This window comes from Talpa europaea (assembly GCF_964194135.1).
Source record: "Talpa europaea genome assembly, chromosome: 7".
NCBI lineage: Eukaryota > Metazoa > Chordata > Mammalia > Eulipotyphla > Talpidae > Talpa > Talpa europaea.
In genome coordinates, this window is record NC_140074.1 from 81489605 (window position 1) to 81512085 (window position 22481).

Sequence of the window (22481 nt, forward strand, 5' to 3'; positions counted from 1 at the left end):
AGTCTTGATTACCTGATCTTTCAGGAGAAAAGTAGTCCTCCAAATTTTAATATTACAAAATGCTGAGTTGGAAGGGCTCTTACAGAACACCTATTTCAATCCCTTTCCTCTGTGGGTAAGAAAAGGTCAGGAGAGACATGGTGAACTGTTAAAGGCAGCACAACTGACACAGCTCTGGTTTTCTGGCCAAGTCACATCGCTTCTCTGTGCCTCAGCTTCCTCTACCAAGGAAGAAGATCATTTCTTTCCAGCCTCCTGCCTCATGGAGTTGTGTGGAGAATCCCATGAAATAATATATTGCATGTAAAAATCTTTTATTTAAAAAAATAAATCACACAACTATCAGGACAAAAGACAAAGACCCTTTATAGGAGAGTAAACTCTTTAGGGTGCTACTTGCTCCAAGCAACATTGTGTAGAAAATCTTGACCCCAGGAGCTCTGCATTAGCATTGCCAGTTAATGACCATGTTTTTTCTGTCAGTCTTCTCCAGGAGTGGGAGAAGAGACAAGGGGAACTAGGAGGAAAAGTTTATGTTGGGAGAATATCACCGAGATCATATTGCAAATTCCTTAAGTAAAGGAGTAAATAAAATAAAAATCCAGACTCAAAGGCTGCAGAAAGGAGGCAAGCAGCAAGTAACTTCAGTTGGCGGTGACTAATGATTTGGTCCACAGACACCACCACTCATTACAGTGGGCTGGGGCAGTCTGACTTGCTAGAGAGAGCCTCCCAGGCATATAAATTCATTTGTAGAATCTCTCCTCAGCTCCTGAACAGCGATTCTTCTGAAATTCTGACCTGCCTTTCCTTGAGCTCTGTGCCCTTCTCATGATGTTAGTGATCCATCAGGGGTCACTCTGTGCTTCTCCTGGAGACAGAACAGCTCCCTGGTTAAGAGCAGGAACTCTGGAGTTGTCCTGCCTGGGTCTGAACCTAGCTTTGCCAATTACTAACTGCACCATTGGGCAAATTGCTTAACCTGGGCCACATTTGCCAAATGGGAATCATACCATGTGGGATTACTATGAAGACTAAATGAGTAAATGAAGCAATCAAAACCACTTAATGCCCAGTATGTGATCTGGTCAGTGATATATAAATGTTAGGGAAGTTACATAAATCATGAGGAAAGAGACTTCTTGAACCTCTCTGAGGCTGAGGATGTTGCCACAGGATAATATACTGCAGTGAGACATAAACCAGAGAATGGATTTGTGGGACATTGCAGATTGATTACTGTCTATTTGGTAGCATGGATAAAGCCAAGAGGACAGATAAGTATCTAGACAGCACCAATGGCATTTTCCTCTAGGTCTACTTTCACATGACCAACTGCAGGTCTCCTCAACTGTGCAGGGTACATTGGGAGATCTAAATAAAGCACTTCTGTCAGGAGTTATGAGGAGCCAACTTTTATGCCTATCCTAACTTACAACACAGCCTCTCTCTGAGACAGTGGACATCCGGTCCAGTGGGCAGGCCTGCTGGGTAGAGGATATATCACATGTGTTAAATGAGTGACATTGGGTGGAGCTAGAGGCTGGTCTCTGATTGGTGAGTTAGACACAGTCCTGGGCAGGAGGCCAAAAGCATGCGTTGGCTTCAATCCCACTCTTCAGACTCATCTATCTTTGGCTTCTCAAGTTAAACCCAAAGTAGCCTCTATCATTATCTCCCATTCTTCACTTCACTTTCTACCATTCCTTCCAGGAAGACTTTGTTTTCCTGCCACATCTAACCTGGTGGAGCAGAAAAGTCCAATACCTTGATATAGGGTAAATATTTTATCTTGACTTTAAATGTACTTGTTCGTGGTTCAATGTTCAAACATCCATGTCCTTTGCATAGTCACATGATAGGACTCTAGAGGACACAGATCCTGTTTGCATGAGTTGGCCAGAAGGTGCATCACTTAGCACAATTACTTATTAAAAGGCATTAGATTATAACTAATACTGTTAAAGGAAAGTTTCCAGACAAGAGCCTCATTTATTGATTAGGTTGTATTCAATTTTATTTTAGTTTCCTCAAGTTCCTTTCAGACACATATTATAAAACAAATACCCTCAATTAAAAGTGAGAATTAACACTGAGATGGCTTTGGGACCATCTTTCTTCTCTAGTGGCCTGAATTTCCTTTTCTTCCATTTGGTGAAGAAATTGGGAATCTGGATTCTATATTCCATCTCTTTGCTGTATTTATGCTCTTTCCAATACTTTGCTACCTGTGCAACATTGAACAAGTTATATAACCTCTCCGAAGAACATAAATCTTGTCTATAAAATGGAGTTATCTCATTGGGCTTTTTGAGAACTAAATAATAATACAGGCAAAACATTTATCACATTGCTTAACACATAGTACATGTTCACATAGTACTCTCAGCAATTGAAATTTGAAATTTGAATTTTATTTACTGAATTGTGTTGTCTTTCCAAGGGTGAATTCATTAGTCTGACCATCCAAATTGTAAACTCTGAAAGTCAAAAGTGCATTGAACATAAATTTTAATCGCTATAAGGACATTAAAATTTTTGGCAACTTATTATATATACCAAACTGTGATACTGAAAAAAATTTAAGCCACTGGCCATTTCTGCAAAACAGAAAGTTCCACAGAATTTTAAATTCATAGTTTCTGTTTATCTCTACAAAAAAATCACCACAATTAAATATATCTCAATAATTCAAAGGGAGACATATATATACAAATATGCTCTGAATGTAGCAACATTATACAGTAGTAAAAAATGGGAAAATGTACAATTATATGGAAATAGCTAAATTAAGTATGACAACACTGGGATTTTTGTAGTAATTAAAACTACTAAGTGGGCCTTCCTGGTGGCGCAGCGGTTAAGTGCTGGGCTGCGAAGCTGCCCGCAGGCTCTGCAGCGCTGTTTTGATCCCCGGCCTCTGGCGAGAGTCCCAGATGGTGCCACAGACCTCTCCTGCTGCGCTTGCTGCTCCCCTCAGCAGTGTACTTCGTGGGTCTGTCTGTTCTGCTCCCTGCTCTGGCTCCGGTGCATTTTCTCACCTTCCTGTGCTTCTGACTGTACCCAGTGCTTGTGTAAATAAATAAATAAATCTTTATAAATAAATGAATGAATGAATGAATGAATGAATGAATGAATAAATAAATAATAAAACTACTAACTATGCAAGATATGGAACTTTCTCTCCTTTTCTCCTCCATCATGTTGTGTATGGTTGACTGTTTCTCGCTGTGTCTTCTCAAGAGACTTTCAGGATCCAGTGATTTCTGGCCAAGAAGCAAAAGCAGAATTGTCTGATTCCCCAATGGATTAGAATGAAAACAGGTGCAACTCCCAAAGGTGACACTGGAGAACCAAGTTGGGTGATTAAGGGGAATAGTTTGTGGGATGGTACACATTTATGCTGATCGAGACGACTAGTATTGTGCTATGTTATGCTGACAAATATCGCTACTAGTTGGACATGTTTGTTTAGGAAATTATTTTTCTCCCTGTCAACTTCTGCACTACTAAGCTGACTCAGTAATAAATATGTGGAAGCTTTGTTTGAAAAAAAAATATTTACAAAATAAGTGAAAAACAGAAATATAAAGTCATATATACATTTACAACTCTATAAAAAGTAAGTCTGATATACTCATTTATGCAACTTTTATTTGTTATACTTTTGCAATTTTGATCTTCTACAAGTATGCAAATGTGTTCATTGAATAATTAAAAGTTAATGGATGTATATAAATATTAGATGAGAGTGCAAAAAATAGAAAAGATGTGATAAAGATAATGGATGAATTTTTAGTACAATCATCTTTAGTAAAATGTCAAACTTAATAATTATAGCTTTGAAATTAAATTAATAGAATTATTTAGAAGAATAACTGCTTTACATGAGACATTAGTGTAGGATATCATTTTTTTTCCATTTATTTATTTAGTAGAAGAACTGGGGTGCAGGCCAGAGGTGTGGGGGGTGAGATGATTCACCAGAGACAGAGTGGGGAACAGAACAGGCAGACTGACTGAAATACACTGCTGAGGGGAGCAGCAGGAGAGCCAGGAGAAATCTGCTGTGTCATGTGGGTAGCTCCCTGGCTAGGGGTGGAACTCAAGCCTTAGTAGTAATAGGGCTGAGACTAAACCCCTAGGCTACTAGGGAAGCCCCTAGGATATCATGTCTATTAAGTTGTTTAACAAGTATTTACTGTTTCCACCACGTGGAAGGCTCTGTGCTGGTGCTAGGGATGCCATAATAAATGACAGTTTGTTCTCCTGCCTAAAGACAGCTGTGGACAGGGCAGCTTGGCTTTAGCCATCCATCTTTCTTTTCACCGGACCCTCCAAATCATTATCTACCTGCCCAATCTGCCCCTTCCAAAAGCTTCCCTGAGAGGGTGGCATCAATCTCTCTCAGTCTCTCTACCACCTTCTCCCCACTCCACTGCTAACCAAAACCAGCTAGACTTGTGTGATTCTGTCCCATTCCTTCTAGCAGTCTGCTCTTCCTGCATGATTTTGTGAGCAGATGCCCTTCCAGGTAACACAATGCCTAGGCCCCGCAGAAACACAAATAACCCCAGAAAACTCCTAGGGAAATGACCATGGTTTTAGCCTGAGGGGCCTTCCTGTAACTGCTCCAATATTAGCAAGTCTACTTAGATCCAAGCTAAACCCACTGGGCACATATTGTCACATTAGCAGTGACAAGACAGTAAAAGACTCCAGTCTCTCTGGCGGAAACCACATCTGCGTGTCCACTCTGGGAACTCTGACTTCCGTCTGGGTAAGAGAGAAGAGGCAAAGCCAACTGGATGTGCAAAAGTAATTACGTGAAGTAAAACAGGGTGGCTGGGATGGCCGGTGTATGTGGGAGGTGACGGGAAGAAGGGTCTGGCTAGAAGTAGGTAAGAGCAGAGATAGGATGTGGAACTGCCTTAGGCACTGGGGAGAATGGTGAGTATTGAAGCCAACAGGCGAAATGATTTGATCAATACTTTGGAAAGTTCATGTTAGCAGTATGAGGACAATGAATGAGAAGAGAGTTCTGACTGGAGATAGAGAGGCTCTAGTTAAGACAATCTGGGAAAGAAATGAAAGTCTGCACTGGAGCCTAGATGCAAGGGGAAGAGGAAGGACAGGAATTCAGATGATTTGAGAAGGCTGAATCAAATTCAGAACTTGGGGACCAGTTGTAGGAGAAAGGTGATAAGAGAAAAGATCCTGCGATGACTCTTTTGTCTTAGAGATTGTCACTGATCAAAGCCATAAGGTTTTCTCCTTCAAGCATTTATTTTGGAAAAGTGAAACTATTTTATTGTACCAGGAAAAAAACATACTCTTCTATGCTGCACCAGATCAATCTCTCAGAATCTTGTTTTCCAAAGTGGGGGAACATGAGGTAAGTAAATGGGACAGAGACAAACAGTGACTTGTGTGGCCAGAACATTTTGCTATTATCTTTCTGTCCTGATTAAGTCAAGGTGAAAGCCTTAGTAAATTCTTCTAACACCTGATAATCTCATTGAGAGAGAGAGAGAGAGAGACTGTGAGGCAGAGCAAGCCTCAAGTTCAGTCTTAGAGGATAGTACCTTTGTTTTGTTTTCCCTCAAAACATATATTTAGGGATTATCCCTTTATTTTAAGAGACTGTTCCTGGTCTGCATTTACATGATTTTTAAAAAGTTTATTTGGAAATAAATGTACTTGAGGGACAATAAGTCAGTTTAGAAAAAAAATCACATACACACAGAGAAAGAGAAAGAAAGAGACAGACAGACATATACACGAGATATGCAGATGAAACAAGAATCATGAGTTAGGAAAGGCTAAAGTTTGGGAAACCCTGTCTTTAAAATCTATAGCTTAGGGCCTCCCTGGTGGAACAAGGGGTTAAGTTCTCAGTACAATGAAGCAATCCGCAGCCACTGCAGCATGAGTTGGATCTCTGGCCAGAGAGCTAACCCACATGCCCGCAGCAGACCTCTCCTGACTTGCCTGCTGCTCCCCTCAGCAGTGTATTTCAGTCAATCTGCCTGTTCTGCTCCCCACTCTGTCTCTGAAGAATCCTCTCACCACCCCACCCCCCCCATACCTCTGGCCTATACTTCAGTTCTTCGATGGATAAATAAATCTTAAAAAAATATATATATGTATATATATATAGCTAGTTATGAAGGGAAATGCCAAATCAAAAGAAATCTTCATACCCTAAGTGTGATTTAAAAAGACTTCAATTCCCTGGATGGACAACAGTCATGCAGTGATGGGGATTTTGAGCAGCTACAAATGCTGAATTTGGACTGGGACTGAGGGGTCAGCAAAGGATGAAGCTGAACATACACAAAAGAAGATACCCCAAGTGCCCCTGAAGAAGGGACATCTTCAACCAGAACAAGAGGGTTTGGTGCCCAGAGAGCAGATTATTTGATTTTAAGGTTATTTTCTAAAATCAGCTAGGGAAAAAAAGTATTCACGTCAAACTTTTCCAGAAAAAAAAAATGTATTTGAGAATGGAGACGCAAAGGACAGATAATTGAATCAGCTAACTCACGTGGACAAACCACTAAACCTGTTTAGGCCTCTACTTCTTGTATGTTGCCAGGAAAATACTATTCCTATCATGTGGTCTTGAGGCTCAAAGTACAAATTAGTAGATGGTGCAGAAGGATTCCGCTTGCCCCTGTTGCTGAGACTTGTGTATGGAAACAAAGTATAAACCTCAAGATGTTAGAAGCCAAGGTGCATAGAAGTAAAATGTCACTCTGTCACTGTTTGTGTGGTTATAATCACCCCAGAATTCTTCCAATTTCCTCACCCTTTACTTTTTTTAAACCAACCTTTAAGTAATTTTCATTCACTCACAGGATTATATTCAGGGAGTACAACGCCACATGTCAACACATGTGCACATGCTTTCCTCACTGTCCCCAAGCTCCAGTGCCATGACACTGTCACACCACCCCCAGCCCTCCTTCCTCCCCCTGGCCCTCTGGGTAACCACTGTATTATTCACAGTCTAAGAGTTGTTTTTGGTTTTTTTTTTCTCAAAAGATTTTATCTTTTTTGATAAAGATTTTTATCTTTTGATTTTTTTTTCCTCAAAGATTCATTTATGCATACAAGAAGAACTGGTGTTGGGGGCAAGAGGATTCAACAGAGTCAGAGTGGGGAACAGAACAGGCAGATTCACTGAAATACACTGCTGAGGGTAGCAGCGGGAGAGTTAGGAGAGGTCTGTTGCGCCATGTGGGTTGCTCCCTGGCTGGGTATCGAATTCATGCTGCAGAGGCTGGGGGCAGTTCCATAGTGCTGCATCTTAACCCCTTGCGCCACCAGGGAGGCCCTATTTTTGTTGTGTTTTGCCAGGATTTTTTTTTTTTCATTATTTGTATTCCACAAATGAGTGAAAATATCCAGTAATTGTCTTTTACTTTCTTACTTATGTCAATTCACAGTCACCTCAAAATCCATCCATTTTGTCCCAAAAAACACTGCTTAATAGCTGAAGGGAATTCCATTGACTATTGAGTAAAGGTATATATGTTTACTTCTTTATCCAGTTATCTGGTGATGGTTCCATGACTTGGCTGTTGTGATCAGCACTGCTATGAACACAGGAGTGTGTAAGTCTTCATGTTAGTGTTTACATATTCTTTGGGTGAATGCTTAGGTCTAGTATTGCTGGATTCTATGGTATTTCCATTTTGAGTTTTTTAAGGATTCTCCATACTATCTTCTAAACGTACCAGTTTACATTTCTACCAACAGTGAATGAGTGTTCCTTCCCCCTCACGTTCTCACCAACAGTTATTATTTTCTGACTTTTTGATATAGACCATTCACATAACGTCCTTACCTATTACTTTATTTCATTCTTTCAACAACCCTTTGAGGAAAGTAAAGAAGGGAAGATAATAATCACTTCCATTTTACAGGGGAGAGAGTCAAATTAAATGTATTGTCAAAGGTTGCCTGGCTGGTTTGTATCACAAGGCTTTCTGCTCAACCCGTTTTAAGTGAGTTGAAATTTCTACATCTTCAAAAGAGATGCTAATCCCACCTGAGGTCTTACATTCCTTACAAATGAATTGTAAGGAAAAGAAAGGTAAGGTAGATTAGGAAATTTAAAAGCATATTGCTAATTATCAACTGCTAAAGTGTATGACAATTCTTTCTGTAACCTCTGATATATACCACAGCATAACGTAGCTGTGAACACTTAGTAAGAAAAAAATGATTGAGAGATTATTTTTATCTTGGAGAATGTGTACTCTTAAATCTAAATTAAATAAAGTGGTAATCTGAACCATGTCAAGGCCTTCTATGGGTAAGATCTATAGGGTTCAACAGAAGTCCAGGAGGCTATATAAAAGGTCACCTAGTGGTGGTCTCTGGTGGCAAAGGGGTTAAGATGCAGCACTATGAAGCTATCCACAGCCACTGCAGCACGAGTTCGATCCCCGGCCAGGGAGGTAACCCACATGGCACAGCAGATCTCTCCTTACTCACCTGCTGCTCCCTTCAGCAGTGTATTTCAGTTAATCTGCCTGTTCTGTTCCTCACTCTGTCTCCAGTGAATCCTCTCACCACCACCCTACACCTCTGGCCTACACCACAGTTTTTTTATGCATAAAATAAATAAATCTATAAATTAAAAAAAAAGAGGTCACTATGGAAAGTGAGAAGTAATCATATACTTGTATGTTCTTGCACAATGTATAATCTCAATGGACTAAGAGAAACGTATGTGTAAGCACAAATACACACATGCCTGTGCATACGTGGACTCTAATGGTGAAATTGGTTCCTTTACTCTTTTTTGTTTCCTTTACTGCTTCTGTGTGGAGGAACTTCAGGTGATACTACTGAATAACTTCAGCCACCAACTTTAACAGATTTGCACATTAGAGAGAGATTACAATAAGAGAGAAGACAGGAGGCATGTGATTTCATTTTATGTGATTACATTTTGTAAGATTTAATGTCCCTCTAAGCATAGGGAAACCATACAAGGGATCACGGGAAAAAAAGACAAAACTAGCAGGCAATCTTTAAATCAGAGACATTCACCAGGGGAGGAGAGGTGAGGGGTCAAAAAGGGAGGGAAGAGCACAAGAGACTATGGTGACACCACAGGTGACTTTGGTAGTAGGAATTTTATGGGCATTCCACCTGAGAGGAGAAATCAAACATTGTATAAAAATGAACAACGATGTAAAAATATATAAATAAAAATGAAAAAAAAGGACATAAAGGACATATTTAAAAAACAGATTTAATGTCCCTCTAGCTAAGAGATTATCACTCCCTTGTTGGCTTTGAAGAATAGTAGCTATGCTGCAGAGGCCTGTGGGATAAGGAGCTGAGGATGGGCCCCAGCTGATAGCCAGCAAGAAACTGATTCCCTCAGTCCCCCAAGGAACCCACAAGGAACTGAATGCAGCCAACATCATGCGTGCTTGGAAGCAGATCCTTCCCCAGTCGGATCCTTCCTCCAGATGTCATCATGGCCCCAACTTGTACCTTGATTCTAGGTCGTGAGACCCCAGAGCAGAAGCCTCAGGTAAACTGTGCTCTGATTCCTGCTCACAGAAACTATGAGATAATAAATTTATGTGTTTTGAAACTACAAAGTATGTGATAATAATACACAGTGATTGCTAACATGTCTCTTGCATTTGGGGAGCCCTAAAATCACTTTTGGGTTCAGTGATTATCTGGAAGGATTCACAGAACTCAGCCAAGCCTTTTTTTTTTTTTTTAAGATTTTATTTAATTATGCATACAAGAACTGGGGTATGGGCCAGAGGTGTGGGGAGTGAGAGGATTCACCAGAGACAGAGTGGGGAACAGAACAGGCAGACTGACTGATGTGCACTGCTGAGGGGAGCAGCTGGTGAGGCAGAAGAGGTCTGCTACACCATGTGGGTAGCTCACTGGCTGGGCATTGAACTCTTGCTGCAGTGGCTGGGGGTAGCTTCATAGGTTGCGTCTTAAGCCCTTGCGCCACCAGGGAGGTTCCTCAGCCAAGCGTTTTATTCTCAGTTACAGTTTATTACAATGAGAGGATTTTGGTTAAAATTAACAATCAAAAAAGATACGGACACATAAGTCAGGGCCTAGGAGGCACCAACAATCCTGTCCCTGTGGAGCTGCTTAATTGTCCTAGTAATGACGTGTGACAACATGCATGGACTATTGCAACCAGGGAAGTTCCTCCAAGCGTTGGTGTCCAAGTTTTTTGTTGGGGGCTGATCACATAGGCTGATCTTACCACCCATGCGGCTGACTTTAGTCTCCAGCCTCTCCAGATGTGAAGCTAATACCAAGTGCCCCAGGTCTCCTCTTAAATACCCATTTCCCAAGGGCTTAAAAGTTATCTTCTAAGAGCCAGAAAGGGTGTACTTTCTTTGGAATGTGCAGTTTGAACATTTCAAGCCTGCTGAGTTGACTCTTTCCTCACACTCTTTCCCATGTTTTCAGAAGTGGGATTCTTAAGTTCCCACCTTACTTGAAAGCACAGAACACTGTGTTTCAACATCTGATGAACCCTCATACCTTTACAGGCCTTACAGTCAGGGGGTTCCCAGGATGTAAGCCACATTGCCAAAAGGCAGGTAGAGAATAGACACTCATGCAGAAGTTTTTCTGATTAGCTACTGAATAGGAGGCAAAATTCCCCTCCTCACCATTCAGCCAGATACCCACCAGTCTAAGTCTGTCTGAGTCAAGGACAGCTTCTATAAACATATGCTATGCAGAGAGCTGTTTAGTCCCCTTCCAGTCTACATGTCAGGAACCCTGGTCCTTCCTAGGATATTGTCACAGCTCATATCCCCAGAAGACACCCCGACTGCCCACTGGCTGCCACGCTGAGTGTCCAAGTCACAGCACTGCTTCCATACTTACGGAAACATGAGATCTGGCTGGTTGCAAACCTCTCAGGACTCCAGGGAAGGGGCTGTATGAAGTTACGTAAGTCACGGACTGGTGATCTTTGGAGGTCTCTGGACCACAGGAGAGGCTGCTCCAGACTGACAGCACCAGAGGGAATAAAGAAGAACATGACCAGCCAGTTTTGACCATCTGAGCTAAAAGGTCCTGAATAGCAGCTTTGAATATTTGAGTGTGATAGTTTTATTCATTCTGGTATTAAAATTGGTACATCAGCTTGCAATTTTCTGTATATGTTCTTTTTTCCCTAAAGATTTATTTACTTATGCATACAAGAACTGGAGTACAGGCCAGAGGTGTGGGGGTGGGGTGGGGTGAGAGGATTCACCAGAGACAGAGTGGGGAACAGAACAGGCAGATTGACTAAAATATACTGCTGAGGGGATCAGCGGGCAAGTCAGGAGAGGTCTGCTGTGCCATTTGGGTAGCTCCCTGGCAGAGGATCGAACTCGTGCTGCAGTGGCTGCAGATTGCTTCGTAGGTTGCGTCTTATCCCTTGTGCCTCCAGCGAGGCCCTGTATAGACTCCTTTTTTTTTTTTAAGATTTATTTATTTATGCATACAAGAGCTGGGGTACAGGCCAGAGATGAGGGGGCGTGAGAGGATTCACCAGAGACAGAGTGGGGAACAGAAAAGGCTGATTGATTGACCGAAAGACACTGCTGGGGGGAGCAGCGGTTGAGTCAGGAGAGGTCTGCTACGCCATGTGGGTAGTTCCCTGGTTGGGGATCGAATTTGTGCTGCAGTGGCTGCAGATAGTTTCATAGGTTGCATCTTAACCCCTTGTGCCACCAGGGAGGCCCTTGATAATGTTTAAGATGGTGAATTTTATGTTATGTGCATTTTCCACAAATAAAAATAAAAATTTTTTAAATGCATACTTCAATAATCATAGAAATTGGTAACTTCTGCCACTAAATCATGTTTCATCAGTTGAATAAGAAGAAACATTTTATTCTGAACAACATTATTAAATATAAAAATGTCTCTAAAGTGGTGCTATGCAAATACCTATTTGAAATTCACAATGGCACATAATAGTATAAATTTCAAATGGGTCAAAGATTTAAATTTAAAATGTAAAACCAAAGATTTAAATATAAATACAAAAGTACACACACAGGGCCTCCCTGGTGGCGCAGTGGTTGAGCGCTGGGTTGCGAAGCTACCCGCAGCCTCTGCAGCACCGGTTCGATCCCCGGCTGCTCCCCGGCCACCGGAGGAGGGTCCCACATGGCACGCAGACCCCTCCTGCCGCCCGCTGCTCCCCTCAGCAGTGTACTTCGGTCCTTCTGCCTGCTCTGCTCCCCGCCCTGGCTCTGGTGAATTCTCTCACCCTCCTGTGCTTCTGACTGTACCCAGTGCTTGCATAAATAAAATAAAATAAAAAAATAAATAAAAAACAAATCTTAAAAAAAAAAAAGTACACACACACACAGAGCACTAGTCTAATTAAAACTTAAAATCTACAAGGCCAAACAGAAAAGACTAATAAAATGCAAATGCACTTAAAAATACAAATACAAATGGTTGGGGGGAGAAAGAAAAGAGAGAGAAAATACAAAAATGTCTAAATGGCATTCCAGAACCATGCTAAACAGTATCAAAAGAAAAATGACAAATTAGGAACAAAATTTGCAATTCCAATCACAAAGAAAAGCTGAACTCTCTAGTTTATAAAGCATTCCTAAAAAGAAAAAAATTATAGCACTATTTACAATAGGTAAGATATGAAAACAACCGAAGTGCCCAAAAATAGATGACTGGATCAAGAAGATGTGGTACCTACACAATGGAATACTATTCAGCAATCAAAAAAGATAAACTCATGCCATTCATAGCAACATGCATGGAGCTAGAAGGGATTATGCTCAGTGAAATAAGTCAGAAGGAAAAAGAAAAATATGGAATGGTTTCACTTATAGGAGGATTATAGGAGAACCAAATAAGGGATTGGAAAAAAATAACAACAACAACAATAATGGTAATAATATAAAACAAAATTAGCAGGCAACCATAAATCAGAGACATTCTGAGAGGAAGGGGGAGGAGAAGGGACCAAAACAAGGGAGAGAAGAGCACAAGGGGCTAAGGTGATGGTTCACGGGTGAATTGGTGGTGGGAATTTTATGGAGACTACACAATGATGTAAAAGATATAAAAAAAATCACACACAAATTTTTTTAAATACCAACAACACAAGATATAAACAATTAATGGAGAAATATGACAAAAGGATGCTACTATCATATATTACTTTTTTTTTAATAGAGGCATGTTTTATTTATTTATTTGCTTGTTAGTTAGTTTGTTTGTTTATACAAGCACTGGGTACAGTCAGAAGCACAGGAGGGTGAGAGAATTCACCAGAGCCAGAGTGGGGAGCAGAGCAGGCAGAAGGACCGAAGTACACTGCTGAGGGGAGCAGCGGGCGGCAGGAGAGGTCTGCGCACCATGTGGGACCCTCCTCCGGTGGCCGGGGAGCAGCCGGGGATCGAACTGGCGCTGCAGAGGCTGCAGGCAGCTTCGCAACCCAGCGCTCAACCACTGCGCCACCGGGGAGGCCCCATATATTGCTTTTTTAACCCATTGGATATGCAAAAAATTTCAAAAGTGTGACAGCTCATGCAGTTTATAGGCTATGGGGATATACATTTGTTTTGTGAGAGTGTAATCTGTCATAATGTAACTGGAGGGCAATTTGGCAATGCACATCAAAACTAGAAATGAATTTACCCTGACTCAGAATCCTTACTGGTTATTCAACCTGTAATTATATCTGCATATAAAATAACATATGTCCAGTTATTGACTTTAACCTTGTTTGTAATTATAAGTACCTGGCATCTTGCATTCATGAGTACAGGACTGGGTAAACAAAAGTTGTCATAATCCATCAATTGGAATATTATGAAACTGTAGAAGGGAAAATACTTGAGGAACTATTTCATTAAGGTGTCAAAATAAAAAAAAAAAAAAAGCAAGGGCTACCCTGGTGGAGCTAGGGGCTGAGATGCAACCTGTGAAGCTACCCATAGCCACTGCAGCATGAGTTTGATCCCCAGCCAGGGAGATACCCACATGGCCCAGCAGACCTCTCACTCCCCCCCCCCTGTACCTCTGGCCTGTATCCCAACTCTTATATGCATTAAAAATTACTCTTTAAAAAAAAAAAAAAAGAAAAACACCAAGCCCTGATACAGTATGCTAACTTTTGTGTTTAAAAAAAAAAAAAAGATTGGGGGGGAATCCTCCTTGGTGGTGCAGGGGTTAAAACCTCATTACTATCAAGCTTTTGCCAACCACTGTGGCATGAGTTCAATCCCCAGGCAGGGAGCAACCCACATGGCACAGCAGACCTCTCCTGCCTTGCCTGATGCTCCCCTCAGCAGTGTGTTTCAGTCGATCTGCCTGTTTTGCTCCCCGCTCTGTCTCTGGTGAATCCTCTAACCCCCTGCACCTCTGGTCTATACTCCCACTCTTGTATGAATAAATAAATAAAATATATATTTTTTAAAAAATGATTGGGGGAAATAAAGATACAAATTCATACCTACTTGTACTTCCATAAGTAAATTTTTATTTTTTTTAATTAATTTTTTTTATACAAGAACCGCAGTACAGATCAGATGTGCAGGAGGGTGAGAGGATTCACCAGAGACAGAGCTGGGAACAGAGCAGGCAGACTGACGAAATACACTGCTGAGGGGAGCAGCGGGCAACACAGGAGAGGTCTGCTTCGCCATGTGGGACCCTCGCCAGCCGTCAGGGATCGAACCGGCGCTACAGAAGCTGCTGACAGCTTCACAGTGCTGCCCTCAACCGCCTGCGCCACCAGGGGAGGCCCAAGTAAATTTTTAAATGGACACTCAAGACACTACTAATGTGTTTAACTGAGATGGAGGACTAAGGGCAATTATGCAAGGGTGGGAAAAATACTTTCACTCAATGCCTTTTTATATTGTTTTGATGTTTTTAATTTAAAATTTAAGATTTAACCCCATCATTTAAAGATTAATTTTTAACTTGTATAAATAAATAAAATCACTAAGGAACCCAACCTAAATTTAGGAACATACAGGAACCAAGAGGGCACTTATTTCTCGGGTGATACTTTGAACAACTAATAAAATGCATTAACTGGTTTGCTTAAGAAATTTTTCCAGGGCCTCCCCGGCGGCGCAGCGGTTGAGCGCTGGGTTGCAAAGCTGCCTACAGCCTCTGCAGCGGCGGTTTGATCCCCGGCCACCGGGAGAAGGTCCCACATGGCGCGCAGACCTCTCCTGCCGCCCGCTATTCCCCTCAGCAGTGTACTTGGTCTGTCTGCCTGTTCTGCTCCCTGCTTTGGCTCTGGTGGATTCTCTCGCCCTCCCATGCTTCTGACTATACCCAGTGCCTGTATAAATAAATAAATAAATTTTTAAAAAAAGAAAAGAAAAGATATAAAATTTAAAAAAAAAGAAATTTTTCCAGACTAATTATAGTAAAGTAAAAATCAAAATCAACAGGCAACTCTAAACCAGAGATACACTAGTGGGGGCGGGTGGAGAGGAGAGAGTAGGATCAAAACAAGGGTGGTAGGAATTTTATGGGGACTGTAACCAAGATGAAAATGCATACATTTCACAAAAATGAAAAATATATAAAATTAAAAAAAACTTTTTCTAAGGAATCAGTTTTCTTCACTTAAATAAGAAACAACTTTTTAAGTCAAGCAAGATAATTTAAATATTAAAAAGAAAGTTAAGAGCTACATCTCTAAAGTATGTAAAGCTGGCAGTGGCAGCAGCAGGAGGCAGGGCCCAGGGAGATCAGAGCTGATATTTCTGGGACAGCTGTTCATTGTTTGTAAATCAGAACTAGGGGAAAACAGAACCTACAAAGCTAGGACAGAAATGTTCTCCACTGGGCCTCCCCGGTGGCGCAGCGGTTGAGCACTGGGTTGCGAGGCTGCCTGCGGCCTCTGAGGCGCAGGTTCCATTCCCGGCTGCTCCCCAGCCATCTGGGGAGGGTCCCACATGGCGCACAGACCTCTCCTGCCGCCCGCTGCTCCCCTCAGCAGTGTACTTCGGTCCTTCTGCCTGCTCTGCTCCCCGCTCTGGCTCTGGTGAGTTCTCTCACCCTCCCGCTCCTGCACTTCTGACTGTACCCAGTGCTTGTATAACAAACAAACAAAACTAACTAACTAACTAAATAAATAAAAAACATGCCTCTGTTAAAAAAAAAAAAAAAAAAAAGACATACAATTTCCTTAAAAAAAAAAAAGAAATGTTCTCCACTACCTTGTTACTGTTTAATATTAACATACTTCCCTGAGGTTATATTTTAACAAATTTATCAGAACCTACTTACAAAGTTGCATGCTCTGTTAATAAAGACATTCCCTAGTTAGAAATAAAAGGCAGTCTATTTCTGAATTTTCTCAGGCAGGTAACACTGAAGAACAGTAAACTGCAAAATCAGGTCTAGGTTCTGGATGTTTGCATCTTAAGAAGTAAGTTTCTGGGCCTCCCCGGTGGCGCAGCGGTTGAGCGCTGGGTTGCGAAGCTGCCCGCGGCCTCTGTGGCGCCGGTTCGATCCCCGGCTGCTCCCTGGCCACCAGAGGCGGGTCCCGCAGACCTCTCCTGCCGCCCGCTGCTCCCCTCAGCAGTGTACTTCATCAGTCTGCCTGTTCTGCTCCCCGCTCTGGCTCTGGTGAATTCTCTCACCCTCCCGCACTTCTGACTGTACCTAGTGCATGTATAAACAAAACAAACAAACAAACAAATAAATGAATGAATAAATAAATAAAAGAAGTAGTCACCAGTCTCTCTGGTGACACAAGGGGTTAAGCCTCAGCACTATGAAGCTATCCGCAGCCTCTGCAGCACAAGTTTGATTCCCGGCCAGGAAGCTACCCACTTGGCGCAGCAGACCTCTCCTGTCTCTCCTGCTACTCTGGCTAGTCTATAGGCAGATCTGGTCTCCTCAGTAAACAGCCTGGGGTTTCCCTGGTGGTGCAAGGGGTTAAGACGCAACTTATGAAGCTGTCTGCAGCCACTGAAGCACGAGTTTGGTCCCTGGCCAGGGAGATGCCCACATCACGCAGCAGACCTCTCCTGACTCACCCACTGCTCCCCTCAGCAGTGTATTTCAGTAGATCCGCCTATTCTACTCCCCACTCTGTCTCTGGGGAACCCTCTCACCCCCCACAACTCTGGCCTGCATCCCAGCTGTTGTTTGCATAAATAAATAAATCTTAAAAAAAAGTGAGTTTCTATCACTTAAGGGTCTGTGTTACTTCACACCTCCAGTATGTCCCAAAACATGTGCCAAACAGAAACACCTCAGCCCACTCCTTCCTCATTGACAACACCACAGTGATAATAACACAGCTGGGTTCTGGGATCATGACCCCCAAACACAAAGCCATGGAACACTTTGCTCTTTCCCCCAAATTCATACTTACTCCTCATCTATCAAATAAAATCACCTCATCCTGCCTTTGTTCTTCAGCACGTGATGGCTCCTCATAATTTTTTCCACATTACTTCTAGGTCATGCACACTGTCTCATTTCCCCTCACGTGTGCTGGTGAAGTCAAGGCAAGGTTCACCCCACCAGAAAGAGCCTACTGAGTAATCATTAAATCATTAAAAAATAATTAAAAGTCCCTTCAGGGATGCATCAAATGGTATGTTTCAGCTCTGCCATCCTTCTATAATTTTCCACTTACCTCCTACCAAGCTTTTATAATATAATTGGGCCCTCAAAACATATACCTTGAGGGCCTCCCCGGTGGCGCAGCGGTTGAGCGCTGGGTTGTGAAGCTGCCCGCAGCCTCTGCAGCGCCGGTTCGATCCCTGGCTGCTCCCCGGCCACCAGAGGAGGGTCCCACATGGCGCGCAGACCTCTCCTGCCGCCCGCTGCTCCCCTCAGCAGTGTACTTCGGTCCTTCTGCCTGCTCTGCTCCCTGCTCTGGCTCTGGTGAATTCTCTCACCCTCCCTTGCTTCTGACTGTACCCAGCGTTTGCATGCATGCATGCATGCATGCATGCATGCATGCATAAATAAATAAATCTTTAAAACAAAACAAAAACAAAAAAAAAGCCATTAAAAAAAAAAAAACATATACCTTGAAAACAATCTGATAATATATAGTATAGCAAAATATTAGAGTAATCCTATCTGGATGGTGAGGTTACAGATGTTTTCATTAAATTGCTATGTATTTTCTGCTATTTTGCACAATAAATATGGATTTCTTAGGTAGTGCCAAAAATTGCTTAAAAATTTTAGGCCCATTTTATAAGAGCTTTACAAAATAAATAATGCATACAGTAGCTGAGATAAGCCACAAAGGCCGGAATAATCTTCCCTGCACTATCATTATACCATCTCTCTTCTCAAAAGCTAATATAAGCATGTTGTTTCCATTCAAGCTATGTTCTCTGATTTTCTTTAACTTCAGGTCCTGTTATTCCCCAAAATAGCCTCTCATCTGCTAACCATCTTTCTATCTCATATGCATGACTTTCCTTCCCACATTTGCATAATCCATTCCCCATTTTTTTCTCCATTGATTACAACAGTAGTAGGTATCACTTATTGAGAACTTTCCACTGCCCAATTCTAATTTACACAACGACTTCCAAGGTAGGGTTTATAGCCCCATTTTATTTTTTTATTTTAAGATTTATTTTATTTATTTATGCATACAAGAGCTGGGGTGTAGGCCAGAGGTGCAGGGGGAGAGGTTGAGAGGATTCACCAGAGACAGAGCTGGGGAGAAGAACAGGCATATTGAGTGAAATACACTGCTGAGGGGAGCAGCAGAGGAGAGAGGAGAGGTCTGCTGTGCCATGTGGGTTACCTCCCTGGCTGGAAATCAAATTCATGCTGCAGTGGCTACTGATAGCTTCACAGTGCTGAAACTTAACCCTTTGTGCCACCAGGGAGGCCCATAGCCCCATTTTATAAGATAACTTAAAGTTCATGGAGGTTATTAAGTTGCCATAGTACATTTTATCATCCTGCATTTTCACATTGCTCAGGCACTTCTATTTTATTTTTTTAAAGATTTGTTTACTTATACAAGAACCACGGTACAGGCCAGAGGCACAGGAGGGTAAGAGGATTCACCAGAGACAGAGCAGGGAGCAGAACAGGCAGACGGACCGAAGACACTGCTGAGGGGAGCAGCGGGCGATGCAGGAGAGATCTGTTGCTCCATGTGGGTTTCTCCCTGGCTAGGATCAAACCCACGCTGCAGAGGCTGAGGACAGCTTCAAAGTGCAGCGCTCAACCTCCTGCGCCACCAGGGAGGCCCTTCTTTTCTATTTTATAGGTAGAAAACTGAGACTCAGAAAGATGACTTGTCCAAGGTAATAAGAACTGATGAGTGGCAATGTCAAGTCTAAAAGTCAGACTCTTGGCCTTTCCACTCCACTCCACTGTATCCCAGAAGACCCATTCATTCGCTCATAGGGTGGGTATTCATTGAGCACTTACTATGCACTAGTATTGTGCCAGGCCTGGGGATACAAGGATGAACAAAAACCAAAAGTCATCTAGGTCTCTACCGTCATGAAACTTAACAGTCGAGTACAGGGGAGGAGAGAGGGCAGACATTAATAAATTATGTACTAGGGCCCCCCTGGTTTCACAAGGGGTTAAGTCTCAGCACTATGAAGCTATTGACAGCCACTGCAGCACAAGTTCGATCCTGGCCGGGGAGCTAACACACATGGCACAGCAGACCTCTCCTGTCCTGCCCGTTGCTCCCCTCAGCAGTGTATTTCAGTCAATCCGCCTGTTCTGCCCTCCACACTGTGTCTGGTGAATCCTTTCACCACCTCCCTCACCTCTGGCATACACCCCAGCTCTTTTATGCAAAAATGAATAAATCTTAAGAAAAATAATAAATTATATATGAGTCATCAAGTTGCAACTGTGATAACTACCAAATGGAAAGAGGATTTAACTTGGTCAAGGAGATAAGTGATGGTTTCTCCAAGGAAGCGATGGTCTAGCTGGAGTCTGAAGAATGAGTGAGGACTACCTAGGTGACAGGGTGAAAGAAGAATATTCCATGGAGTGTACCCTGTGATGGGAAGAGTGTGAAATCTTACAGGGACTGATGTGGGCCAGTATGGCTGCAATTTGAAGAGCCAGGAGGAGCTGGGGTGAGATGAGGTGAGAGAAGCAGACAAGATGGGATCTTGCAGGACCTTGTTGGTCTTGTGAGGATATGGTCTTAATGCTACACAAACAGACACCATTGGAATATTTTAAACAGATAAGTTACAGGATCTAATTTATGTTTGAGAGGATCACACTGGTGACCATGAGAACTGACTAGAGGGAGGAGAGTAGGGAAATTAGAAGGCAGTTGTCACAATCCAGCTAAGACATAGTCATAGCCTGAATTACAGACATCTCAAAAGAGCTCAGGGGTAGTAAATAGATTCCAGCGATGTTTAGCAGGTGAGGGAGGAGATAACATCATTTCTAGATTTCTGACTGGTGCACTTGGAAGGATAACTGAGATGGGGAGTCTCAGAGGAGCAGTAGTTTGGCACATGTTAAGTACAATGTGCCTTTGAGATACCCAGAAGAAAAGATGAGGGGCCTCCCTGGTTGTGCAGGTGGTTGAGTGCAGCACTGTGAAGCTGTCAGCAGCGTCTGCAGTGCCAGTTCAATCCCCACCAGCCTTGGAGCAACCCACATGGCAAGCAGACCTCTCCTATCTCGCCCGCTGCTCCCCTCAGCAGTGTATTTCGTCAGTCTGCCTGTTCTGTTCCCCGCTCTATCTCTGGTGAATCCTTTCACCCTCCCGCGCATCTGGCCTGTACCCTGGCTCTTGTATAAATTAAAAAAAAAAAAAAAAAGAAGAAGAAGAAGAAAAGATGAGAAGGAATATACCAGATTAGAACTCAGGCTGGATATATGCTAGATGTGGGAATGAATGCCATGGGTTTGGGGAAACCACATTGTGGGGAAGAGAAAGGGACCTACAACTTAGTCTTGAGGAATTTCAGCATTTCATTGCTGAGCAGAGTAAGCCTGCAAAACAGACTGAAAAGGAGCAGCTAGAGAGAAATAGGGGAAGCCTGGATGACTGATGTCTCAGACATCAAGAGAATGTCTCAGACATCAAGAGAATGCAACACAAGAAAATCAACTAATGTAATATGCCACATTAATAGAAAGAAGGAAAAATAACATCTGATGTTCTCAATTGATGCAATAATAGCACTATGATAAAAACATTCAGACAACTAGGAAGAGAATGGTTTTTAAAAATTTATCTATTTATGCATACAAGAACTGGGGTAAGGACAGAGGTGTGGGGGGCGTGAGGATTCACCAGAGACAGAGTGGGGAACAAAACAGGCAGATCCACTGAAATACACTGGAACAGCGGGTGAGTTAGGAGAGGTCTGCTGTGCCATGTGGGTAGCTCCCTGGCCGGGGATCGAACTCATGCTGCAGTGGCTGCAGACAGCTTCATAGGTTGCATCTTAACCCCTTGCACTACCAGGGAGGGCCAAAATGGCATTTTTTTTTTACATGATAAAAGAAATTTATGAAAACCCACAACCAGCATCATGGCCAAAGGTTAAGGACTGAGCACCTTCCCCTTACAAAGATGGCTAGTTTCACCACCGCTAGTCAACAATGTACTGAGATTAGAACCAGAGCAACGAGACAAGATAAAGAAATAAAAGACATTCAGTTGAAAGGGAAGAAGTAAAACTATCTCTATTCACAGTTGACATGATCCTATACATGAAAAATCCTGATGAATCCATAAGACAACCAGAGCTAATAAATGAACTCAGCAAAGTTGCAGGGCACAAGCTCAACATAAGAAATGAATTGTGCTTTTATACGCCTGCAATGAATTCTTAGATATGACACCAGAAACAAGAGCAACAGAAGGAAAAATAGATAAATCTGACATCATTAGACATAAAACATTTGTGCATCAAAGGATACTTTCAAGAAAACAAAAAGACAATCCACATGGGAAAATGTATTTGTAAGTCTGATAAAGATAAATATCCAGAATATATAATGAATTCCTAAAACTCAACAACAAAAAGACAACCCTATTTATTTATTTAGTTTTAAAGATTTATTTATTTATGCATACAAGAGCTGGGGTACAGGCCAGAGATGTGTGGTGGGGTGAGGATTCACCAGAGCCAAAGCAGGGAACAGAACAGGTAGACTGACAAAATACACTCTGAGGGGAGCAGCAGGCACGGCAGGAGAGGTCTGCGCACCATGTGGGATCTTGCCGGCGGCCTGGGATCCAACTGGCGCTGCAGAGGCTGTGGGCAGCTTTGTAGCCCAGCGCTCAACCACTGCGACACAGGGGAGGCCCAAAAAAACAAATCTTAAAAAAAAAGAATGTGGGCAAATTGGAACATTTTCTTCCTGCATTGTTAATGGAGATGTAAAGTGGTAAATTTGCTGTGGTAAACAGTCTAACTGTTCCTCAATAAGTTAAAAACAGAATTGGCCTATGACCCAGCAATTCCACT